Here is a 12,246-nt window from a genome sequence, read left to right as displayed (position 1 = left end):
AAAGTCTTTGTGCGTTTTCCCGCCTGTGTGATTGTCCGCCCCGCCCAGATTACTTTCACCTGTCCCTCATTATCTGTCCCTAGTGTATTTAGTCTGTGTGTCCCCTCCCCACAGTTTGCAATATTAATTTGCTCATCATTAAAAATGCTGATGCAGCGGGGGAAATACAGGGGTTTTATTGTTTAAAGAAAACAATGGCGATCATGACACAAACTGGTTACATAGGAATAACCTCTTTTTCTTTTAAGAAGGGCCCACGCTAAAGGATCTGAAAGTAACCACCAGTCATCAATCAAGTAAAAAACAGAAGAATTGAAGATTTCTTCAGACATGTTGTATATGTTATCTGCTGTAGTTTCAATGTGGATAAATATAAAGTATTCTTTTAGTGCTGCATAACGTGACCACAAGATGGAGTCAGTCAGCTTTTATACATTTACAGCAATAGTTCACTTTCTGTACTTTGTTGCAAACAAAATAAAAGTGTTGGAATTTAAAATACACAAGCAGTGCATCATTTCTTAAGCAGTCATTATTTATAGCATATAGGAAATATTATTGTACTTTTACTCCACTACATTTATCTGACAGCTGTAGTTACTAGTTACTTTTCACATTACATGCTACCTGGTTAAAGATTAAACCAGTGGCTCCCAACCTTTTTGACTAGTGACCCTTTACTATAAAGGCTTGAGTTGTTTGCAGTTCATTGAAAGAAACATTTCCCCTCTAAACGTATCAGATGGTTTCATTTAATAAACTGTTCAAGGCCCAAAGAGGTAAATTTATCAATCCCTGTTATGACTTATCTTTGTTTTAATATCAGGATGTGATATGGAACATATTTCTCCAGGGGATCAATACATTTTTTTATCTAACAAGCTGTTGGCATGCATTATGTTTACTGATCTGTGCAGGGATGTCAAAAGAGGGGTTGCAACAGATGAAAGCAGAGATTTCAGTCAAACAATATTATGATGAAATTGGACTTGCATGTCAAAACACAGTTTTTTCAAACTCTTCAGTTCATCAGTCATGAGAGAACTGTGTTGCTGGTCCTGTTGTGTCTGCAGGTTTCTCTGCTCATCACAGCCTTCTGGTAAGAAGATCCATGCAGGAGCTTCTCTTGTAAAATCTTTGATTCAAATTGTCGTTTTCAGTCTAAATGTCAAACATGTTGCTGATAGAGAGTCTTTGTTCTGTTTGTATTGACAGTTTGGGGTCACTGCATAGATTAATACAAGTGACTTTGAATACATTACAACTGTAGAATAAGGTGGTTTTCTGTGCAAAATAATGACTAATTTGAGTTGTAGGTGGAGAGAGTACGTGTGCACGACAGAGAAAAGGGTAGACAAAAAGGTAAACGACAAGTGTCCAACTGTAGTTGGAGGCCAGGTGCATGTTCACTCATTGGCATAAAATAATTGCATCCCCCAGAATCTACATCTTGAAAAACAGTCAGTGAGTTTGTTTTGTGTTGATCACAGTGCTGATATCAATGGTTATTTGTTTGTTCTGTCACAGGGTGATCCTGAGCTCAAAATAGAAAGGGGATTCAGAGAGGTATACTGAATACTAAAGAAAAAGTATTTAAAACAAATAAGTGGAAAAAATAATACTAACAAATAATCAGGTCAAGTCTGTAATATTAGAGGTGTAGCAGGTGGATGAATGTGTGTGTGCTGCAAGCGGAAACTGAAGACAGACATGAAAACCTGCACTAATTACATCTTCTCTTCAAGAAAGCTGCTATCTTTTGCCTTTCCATTTGCATTGTGAATGCAAAATTTTTATATACATAAGGTGTTGCTGTTAAAAAATGTGTCATTTGTAACAAATAAAAGAAAGAATTAGAGATAAGTAATTAACATCACATTGCTAAAGATGCGTAGTTTCATTAAAATTTGGGCACTTTATTTTACGGCACACTAACAAGAAGTCTGTCAGTCTTTCTGTTCTCACACGGCACATATGTAGTTTACAATGATAACTGTGGCAGATAAACCATCGAATTCTTACTAATTCTTACTTAATTTTTACGGTACACTAATAAGATATAATAAGCCATACTTTGTATCGAATTAGACCAAAACTAGAAAAAAATATGTTCTTTATCAGAGAGTAAATGTACACAGTTACACCCTAATTAGACACCATGCACCTAAATTATGCTGTAATTATAAACCGCATATAATGCTGCATTAGAAAAAATATATACTCTACTTGGACACTATTATACCAAATTATACTCTAATTAGAAACCAAATAGAAGAACATAATACACAATTGGACACGATTTTACAAGATCATAGTCTTTTAAATCAAAAACAATTCCATATCAGATCCAAAATATGCTACAGTTAGACACTATTTTACCCTTACTATCAAATTATACTGTAATTAGACACCACATTTAATGCTGCCAACATGGGCCTATGATAGCAGTAGTAAATGTTTTAGTTAAATCAAAATAGTTTTGTCTTGATTAATTGCTTACTAATGTCTACTTTTACTAGGATAAATAATGAGGTGATCTTTCACTCCAAGTGCTGTTGATTTCTTTTTAGTAATAATTCACTTTGTGTACTTGTTTGAAAACAAAATAAAGTGTTTGAAATAAGAATACACAAAGAGTGCATCATTGTTTAGGCTTCCATTACTGATAGCATGCTACATGATGTTAGCTATAACTTTGAGAAACATCACAACTCAGAAGAAGCTTTTTACTTTATAATCAATACAGCAACAGTTTAATTTAAAAGTATTTATTCTGGTAAAGCTGGATGAACATGTTTTCCAGCAGGATGATTTGTTAAATCTTTGGGATTTGTATCGTTCAACAAAAGATTCAGTAAAGTTTAGGTAAAGTAACTTCAAGCACAAATGTTATCAAATGTAGCATTTCTCTGTAAAGCTGCTGGGATGTTTTCACTAATGTGATCAGGAAATGTCCAAGGAGGGACAACAGGGAAAGGAAGCAGATAAACAAACCATTTCAGATAGTCTGTGTGGATGTACAGTAAGTGTGTATGTATCTGCATATGCCCTCTTAATTGCTCCCTCTTCATCCACAATCGATCTAATTGTTGGCAGTTTATAGTTTATAAGACCTGTGTGTTTCACAGATTTATCAAATCCTTGAGTTCATCAGTCATAGACAGAACTATGCTGCTGGTCCTGTTGTGTCTGCAGATTTTTTTTATCATGAAAGTTGAATGCTGTGCTGCTGAATTATAAATTGTTCTTTACTTCCATTGCCCCTGCCCTTCAGAACATGTATAATGAGTCTTTTACAGAGGGTCGCCTGCCCCCCAGCCTTCCTGAGGCCTCAATCTCCCTCCTGCTCAAAAATGATAAAGATCCTCTCCTCTGTGGTAGCTATAGACCCATTTCCCATTTGAATGTAGACCTGAAGATTCTATCAAAGACACTAGACACCAATGTCTGCAGCATGTGTTACCAGGCTTAATTTCATACAATCAAACCGGATTCATGCTAGAAAGACACTCATTCCATAATACAAGGAGGCTTCTTAATGTTCTTAATTCTCCTAGCTCTAAATTCCCGGAAGTAATTATTTCTCTTAATGCAGAGAAGGCATTTGACAGGTTGGAGTGGAGGTGCCTTTTTTTCATTATACAGAAATTTGGCATTGGTTCTGACTTTATGTCTTGGATTAGGTTACTGTATGCTTCCCCACTCGCCTCAGTCCATACAAATGGACTTCAGTCTACCTCGTTTCCCCTTTACCAGGGGACTAGACAGGGTTGTCCCCTCACTCCCCTCTTATTTGCCTGAGCTATCCAATCCTTGGCCATCTGGTTGCATCAGGAGGAAAGGTTTGAGGACATCACCGGGGAAGGAACAATTCATAAATGATCTCTGTATGCAGATTACCTCCTTTTATACATGGCTAACTGTCTCTCCCGGTGGTACTCACTATCTTAGACAAGTTTGGCTCCTGCTCAGGACATAAACTAAACCTCCACAAAAGGGAACTTATTACCATTAATTCTTCGTCCAAAAATATACCTCATTCATTTTCCCTTTAAAATGTACGACAGACTGATTAAAATACTTGGGCGTTTTTATTACTAATTCGATTAAAGACATTTTTACCAAAAATCTCTTACCCCATCTCAAAAGGTATAAACTTGACTTTGATAGATGGGCTGGTCTTCCATACTCTCTGCTGCTGATAATCGACATCCCTCATGGGTTAATATGGAGCTTTCGTTCCCCCCTCTGTGTGAGCAACCCCAATCCTCTGTGCCATCAACCACACCACAACACTCTCCATTGCCACCAGCCTCCTCTCTGACCATGCCACGGCAGTCTGCCCATCACTCAAGGCCTGCCCTGCCACTGCTGCAGCTCGCTCTTGCCCGGTCGAGCGGCATTCGCCGACTAAGGATAACTATATATCTGGCTTAAGGGCTACTGCTGTACCAGAAACATCCCCTATGTGGACAACTTCACCACATTCTACAACAGAACAGATCTCTTTAAACATAATCGCCTCCATCCAAATACAGGATCCCGTCTTCTTATAGTACAGTATTAAACTGGTTTGAATCTAACTTAAAGGACAGGAAATACTTTGTGTTACACATCTGAGCAGACAAAAATTACATGTGGAGTTCCCCAAGGCTCCATTCTGGGGCCTTATCTGTTTAACATCTACATGCCACCACTGGAACAGATTATAGAAAACAACAAAATATGTTACCATAATTATGCAGACGACACACAAATTTACATTATCATATCACCAGGGGACTATAATGCCATACAACTGCTAAGTAAGTGTATTGAAGAAATCAATGATTGGATGTGCCAGAATTTTCTTCAGTTAAACAAAGATAAAACTGAAGTCATTGTTTTTGGAGTCAAGGAGTAACGGTTAAAAGTCAGTGCTCAGCTTCAATCAGTAATGTTAAAAACCACAAACCAAGCCTGAAATCTTGGTGTCATCATGGACCCAGACCTGAATTTCAACATCCACATCAAAACAATTACAAAGTCAGCCTTCTACCACCTCAAGAATATATCTAGGATTAAAGGACTTGTGTCTAAGCAGGATTTGGAAAAACTGCATTTATCTTTAGTAGACTTGACTACTGTAACAGTGTCTTTACAGGTTTCTCTAAAAAAATCAAGACCAAGAAAGTGGATCACATCACTCCAGTTCTGAGGTCTTTATACTGGCTTCCTGTCTGTCAAATAATTGATTTCAAAATACTACTGTTGGTTTATAAAGCACTGAATGGTTTTAGGGCCAAAGTACATTTCTGATCTTCTGCTACGTTATGAACCATCAAGACCTCTCAGGTCGTCTGGGACAGGTCTGCTTTCAGTCCCCAGAGTCAAAACTAAACATGGTGAAGCAGCATTCAGTTTGGAACAAACTCCCAGAAAACTGCAGGTCTGCAGCAAGTCTTTTAAATCAAGGCTGAAGACTTTTCTGTTTGCCGCTGCCTTTTATTAAATCAAATAATGATGAATTTTTTACACTGCACTGTAAGTTTTACTCTCCAAGCACTGAATTGCCTTGTTGTTGAAATGTGCTATACAAATGAATGTGCCTTGCCTTGCCTTGTCTTGTCTTGCCTTCTATCTATTAACATCAAACTCACACTACATTCCTGCAAAGCATTCACCACCTGAAGGTATGACATGGGGCAGCTCATTTTCCAGGTGAGCCAGCACTCTAACTGAAATCTCTGCTTCCTTCTATTGCAATCCCACCTTTGACATCCCTGCCCATATTAGAACACATACTGTATGCCAGCATCTTGTTAGATAAGAAAATGTATTTATCACCTGGGAAAATTTGTTCCATACCACATCCTTAATATAATTAAAACCAAAATAAGTCATAACAGGGACAGTAATGTGCATGTAAAGGTTATGTTGTGTGTTGATGATGACATGACACAGACTAGAACCTGAGGAAAGTTGAATTAAACTAAAATAGCATTCAATTATTGCCTATGTACCGTTGTAAATGATGTAACGTTTCAGAACTTTTGTGCACTGAGTTACATAAATCTCATAGTTTGGTCAAAGAATATTGTACTGAACTATCTGACAAATCCAAGATCCAATGAAAAGATATTTTTTTAATCCTCTACAAAATCATCTTGTAGCACACAGTATAAAATGACATTGAGAACATTCTGGAAAAAAAAATTTAAATCTACTGGGAATACTAGATTGGCAAGTGTCCCAAAATACAGATTCAATCAAATATAAAATAATAAATTACTTGTAAATGTCACCACATTACAGGAACGCATGTTTAAAAAATAAAAATTTCCTCAATTAATACAATTAAATAATGGTTTGGTTGTGAGCTGGTTTCTGTCTTTTGTCATTTACAGTAAGATGATTATTGGGTGTATTCACATTACAGACATGAGTCAAATCCTGTTCTTCAGCTACTATAATCCTGTATATAGTATGTGTTCTAATATGGGCAGGGATGTCAAAGGAGGGATTGCAATAGAAGGAAGCAGAGATTTCAGTTAAACATACAGGAAGTCCATATTATGATGAAATTTGTTAAACAAGCATTTCAAATCATGCAGGTTATTTTGCATCTGCATACGCCCTCTTAATTCTGTGTTCACATGGAAGTGATTAGCTGGCAGTGAGTTTATAAAGACCTGTGTGCTTCACATCTCTATCAAACTCTTCAGTTCATCAGCCATGGACAGAACTGTGCTGCTGCTCCTGTTGTGTCTGCAGGCTTTCCTGCTCATCACAGCCTTCACTTCTGCTGATGCAGTCACTCTGGTAAGAAGATCCATGCAGGAGCTTCTCTGGTGTTGTAAAATATTTTATTCAAATTGTCGGTTTCAGTCTAAATGTCAAACATGTTTGTATTAACAGTTTAGGGTCAGTGCATAGATTAATACAAGGGACTTTAAACACATTACAATTGTAGAATAAGGTGTTTTCTGTGCAAAATAATGGCTAATTTCTCCTGATTTTATTATAGGTGGAGGGAGTAAGTGTGCACGACAGAGCAAAGGGTAGACAAAAAGATAAACGACAAGTATCCAACTGTAGTCGGAGACCAGGTGCATGTTCACCCTTCGCCAAGGTAAGACAAAAAGATTTTTGAATTTCTTTTTTTAATTTACAGTAAAATAGGTGCATCCCCCAGAGTCTACATCTTGAAAAACAGGCGGAGAGTTTGTGTTGTGTTGGTCACAGTGCTGATATCAATTAATAATTATTTGAGTCTCCTAAGAAAGAAATGGGATACAAAGAGGTATACTGAATACTAAAGAAAAAGTATTTACAAATCATCAGGTCAAGTCAAGTAATATCAGGGCTGTAGCGAGTGGATGAATGTGTGTGTGCTGTGAAAGGAAACATGAAACAACACATTCAGATGTTTGTGGAGAGGCTTTTATGCTTTTATAAGGCACATCGAGCCCAGCTCTGTCCTGTGCAGCTGATTGTGCTGCCTAACAGCTGCAGACAGGTGTCACTGTTATGTTGTCGTTTCACTATCTTTGAACTGTGTTGAATTTCTCCTTTTGAGACTCTGTTTTTTTCTCTGTTTACAGATTCCACCAACAACCCCTCGGTTGTCAGTTTTGGACAAACTAATGTCCACAAAAGAGATCACATCTATTATTGTGTAGGTGAACAAAGTGTAAACATTGATTGATTGACCTGAACGGAAACAAATTCTGCAGATGGTGTATTTGCTGCATTACACACATATTGAGATATTTTTTCTTGCTCTCCATCTCAGTGACTTTTCTTTCTTTTTTCTACATCAGTGATCAGGAGAAAGGGGAACAAACAAGATGATGAGAAGATGAGAGAACTGAAGACATACATGAAAACCTGCACTAATTACATCTTCTCTTCAAGAAAGCTGTTATCTTTTGCCTTTCCATTTGTAAAATAGTTTTGTCTTTTGGATGCTATAAGTGCTTACAAATGTCTACTTTTACTAAGATACATAGTAAGGTGATCTTTGACTCTAAGTGCTTTTGATTTCTTTTTAGTAATAATTCACTTTGTGTACTTGTTTGAAAACAAAATAAAGTGTTTGAAAAAAGAATACACACAGAGTGCATCATTGTTTAGGCTTCCATTACTGATAGCATGCTACATGATGTTAGCTATAACTTTCTGAGAAACATCAAAACTCAGACGAAGCTTTTTTCCTTTATAATCAATACAGCAAAAAGTTTAATTTAAAAGTTTATTTATTCTGGTAAAGCTGGATGAACATGTTTTCCAGCAGAATGATTTGTTAAATCTCTGGGATTTGTATCGTTCAACACAGGATTCTTCGAAAAAGACTTTGAACAGTTCAGTAAAGTTTAGGTAAAGTAACTTCAAGCACAAAAGTAAATGTAGCATTTCTCTGTAAAGCTGCTGGCATATTTTCACTGATGTGATCAGGAAATGTCCAAGGAGGGACAGCAGGGGAAGGATGCAGAGATATCAGTCAAATACACAGAGAGTCTTCTAGTTAAACAAACCATTTCAGATAGTCTGTGTGGCTGTATCTGCATACGCCCTCTTAATTGCTCCCTCTTTGTCCCCATTGAACTAATGTTGGCAGTGAGTTTATGAAGACCTGTGTGTTTCACTGCTCTATCAAACTCTTCAGTTCATCAGCCATGGACAAAGGTGTGCTGCTGGTCCTGTTGTGTCTGCAGGCTTTCCTGCTCATCACAGCCTTCACTTCTACTGATGCAGCCGCTCTGGTGTCAGATGATGTGGTAAGAAGATCTTTGCAGGAGCTTCTCTGGTGTTCTTTGATTCAAATTGTGTTTTCTCACAGGACGGTTTCAGTCTAAAAGTCAAACATGTTGCTGACAGAGAGCCTTTTTTCTGTTTCTATTAACAGTTTGGGGTGTATAGATTAATACAAGGGACTTTAAATACATTACAACTGTAGAATAAGGTGGTTTTCTGTGCAAAATAATGGCTAATTTCTCCTGATTTGTTATAGGTGGAGAGTCTTCTGGTTAAACAAACCCTTTCAGATAGTCTGTGTGGATGTATCTGCATACGCCCTCTTAATTGCTCCCTCTTTGTCCACATCAAACTTATTTTTGGCACTGAGTTTATTATCTGGTGATAGATGATCAACAACAACACTCTCCTGATCTGGTGAAAAGATCCAAGCTCCTTGATTCAAATTGTATTTTCTCACACGATGTTTAGGTCTAAATATTAATCGGTTTTTGCTGAGAGAAAACAAAACACGTTTGTTCTGTTTGTATTTCCAGTTTGATGTCACAGATATGTTAAACAATACAAGTATGGTAAAACAGTACAAGAAGACTGTTTCTTTAAATATTGCATCATTGGTAACACTTTACTTTAAGTCCCTTCATTTTGCAATGATAAGCAGTAGCCTATTGAAACATTTAATAAATGGTTTATAACACACTATAATGTAGTTGTACACAGCTATAAGTATTTATTATAATATATATTTGTTAACAATTATAACATCTCCCGCAAAGACGTATTTTATATTATTACAGCTGTGTTTTACTATATTGTGATTAATTATCTGTTTATACAGCAGCCTCACCTTATTGGTGCCCACAGGATGATTTATAGTTGTTGGCAAATACATTAATAAACACTTATTTCTGCTTACAACTACACTATAGTGTGTTACATATAGCATTTTCTTAAAATGTTTATATACTGCTCATGAATACTAAATATGGGGACTTAAAATAAAGTGTTACCGCATCATTTATCCTCATTTTGTTATAGGCAGAAGAAGAAACTGCGCACCACAGAAAACTGAATAGACAACAAGATAAACAAGGATACAACTGTAGAAGGAGACCAGGACGATGTGGAGGAATCCACTTAGTAAGCCCAAATATGCTTTACTTTGAGTTTATTTTATTTACACTAAAATACATGACCCTCCCCAGAATCTACAGCTTGAAAAACAGTTACTAAGGATCATCACTGTCTTTTCTCATCAGTGAAAAGGATCATCATTCGCTGAAATACAGTAGTTAATTTTTGTGTACATCACATTAGTCATATTAATTTATTAATAGTTATTTTATGTGGAATTTAGCAGCTGCTTCTGATACTCTCTTTTTGTATATTACAGACATCACAGAGCGAATTGAGACCAAGGCCACAAAACTCTCGTCCCAAGTAAGAGCTTCCCTTTCATGTGAACACAAAGAGAGTACACATTACAAGCTTGGTTAAAAGACAGAAACTAACAATTCATTAACATAACTAAAATAATCTGTCAATCATTTGTGCAATTTGAGCTTCAGGAATTTGACAAATAATGAAAAAAAAAGTGTTTGATATTTTTGGGAGGCATTTATGTGTTGGACTTGTTTTTGTTCCAAACAGACCTCGACCAGGACACCTGTCTGTTATTATGTTACCATGATGCCAAGTTAAAAAGAGTGAACTATTGTGTAAGTGAACAAAATGTGAACATAAAGAAGAAGCTTATAGCTATTTTATTTAACTGATCAGCTCCTAGTTAGCTGATTTATTGATTGATACTGGCATATTTATTCCTGCTCTCCTTCTCTGTGACTTTTCTTCTTTGTTTCTGTCACTGATCAGAGGAAGAAAGATGAAGAACAGAGAACTGAAGACAGACATGAAGACCTGCACTAATTACATAATTTAGAAAGTTACTTAGTTTATTATAAACTATTTCTTTTTCCTTGTCATTTGGCATTTTGTTGCATTAATTTGTCTTTATACTGTATATACTATGCAAAAATGCTATGCAGCCAAGAGTATGTGATCACTTGAAGGATCACTTACTTCTGTTGCCTTAGGTGCCAATAAGAAGGCATGACTAGACACTTATGTGTCAAAATGTAATATGACACATATGTTGTAAATGTCAGGTTCAAGACACCTAAAACATTTAAAACCATACACAAAGGAAGAAAGACAAGAGTTGATAATTATATTTTACTCATGAGGAGAACGGACAGAGATGTTTTCAGTTACAATCTCCAGCCGCTCTGAGAAACATCTAGCCGCTCCCTTTCCTTTATTCAAACAGGTGGTCCCTAAGTTACACGAATGTTGCTGCTCTAAGGGAGGGGGAGCACACCACAGCAACATGAGCAATGTGACATGATATACAGTCATCAGGAAGAACATGTTTCTTCTCAGCACATTTTATTACTTGTTTGGCCTTGACGGCTCTCTCAGTGGTTGGGATGCGACTCCTTTTTTGGTAAAGATAGCACAGCACCGGATGAGCTGTAGACACACTATCTGAAAAACAGCTCTGCACACAGAAAACTCTTCACACATATTAGTATTAGTACAAGAGTATTAGAGGTTAAAAGAGTAAATATGAGATAACGTATGTACATTTATTCCAACAGTAAAATCCACACATATTTAAGAGTTCTTTGGATTATCATATGCAAAACCCGAGACCTTGCGTACATTTCCATTCTTCCCACAATGTACTGTGATTGCTATTTGTTTGAATTACTTTATGAGTTTAAGGCTTTTATTTCCCTTTGTGTTTGTAGGTATTTTTACCTTGTAGTTCTGCTCACACTGATGGTAAAGGAGAATAATACACATAATAATATAAATTACTTAAAGTGATGTAGTGTATGTGTGTTTTGTTTTTGTACATGTGTATGTGATTTTTTTATTTATTTTTTTGTAGCCGATAGAAACCGAAACAGTGTTTATACTGAAAACAAAAATCCGGTGTATATGCCCTCTGAGGGAACTCAGAACAGAAGAAGGAAGCATTTCTTAAAAAAGAAACAATGTGTGTCTGACAAATATTGACAGATTAAAACTGAAAGGTCTTCCAAATTCCTCACGGTTATGGGTGTGGATGTAAAATTAAATACAGTAAAGACGCCACAGGTTCGTGATTTTTAGTGGCACTGGGATATCCTTTAATATTTAATTCAATTAAATTTTATTTATATAACGTCAATTCATAAGAGAAGTTATCTCATTGAACTTTTCCTATAGAGCAGGTCTAGACTGTACTCTTTATAATATAATATAATATTATTTACAGAGACCCAACAAATCCCACCATGAGCAAGCACTTGACGACAGTGGCAAGGAAAAACTTCCTGTTAGAGGCAGAAACCGGGAGCAAAACCAGATTCAATGGTGTGTGTGTGTGGAATTTGCATTGTGCATTATTTTGCACAATGCAAATTCCACCTAGAATTAAGAATAACATAATGGTAATGGTGATAT

The sequence above is a fragment of the Siniperca chuatsi genome, linkage group LG13 (genome assembly GCF_020085105.1).
Source record: "Siniperca chuatsi isolate FFG_IHB_CAS linkage group LG13, ASM2008510v1, whole genome shotgun sequence".
Classification (NCBI taxonomy): domain Eukaryota; kingdom Metazoa; phylum Chordata; class Actinopteri; order Centrarchiformes; family Sinipercidae; genus Siniperca; species Siniperca chuatsi.
The sequence above is the reverse complement of the archived record's forward strand: the minus strand, read 5'-3'. Positions refer to the sequence as shown.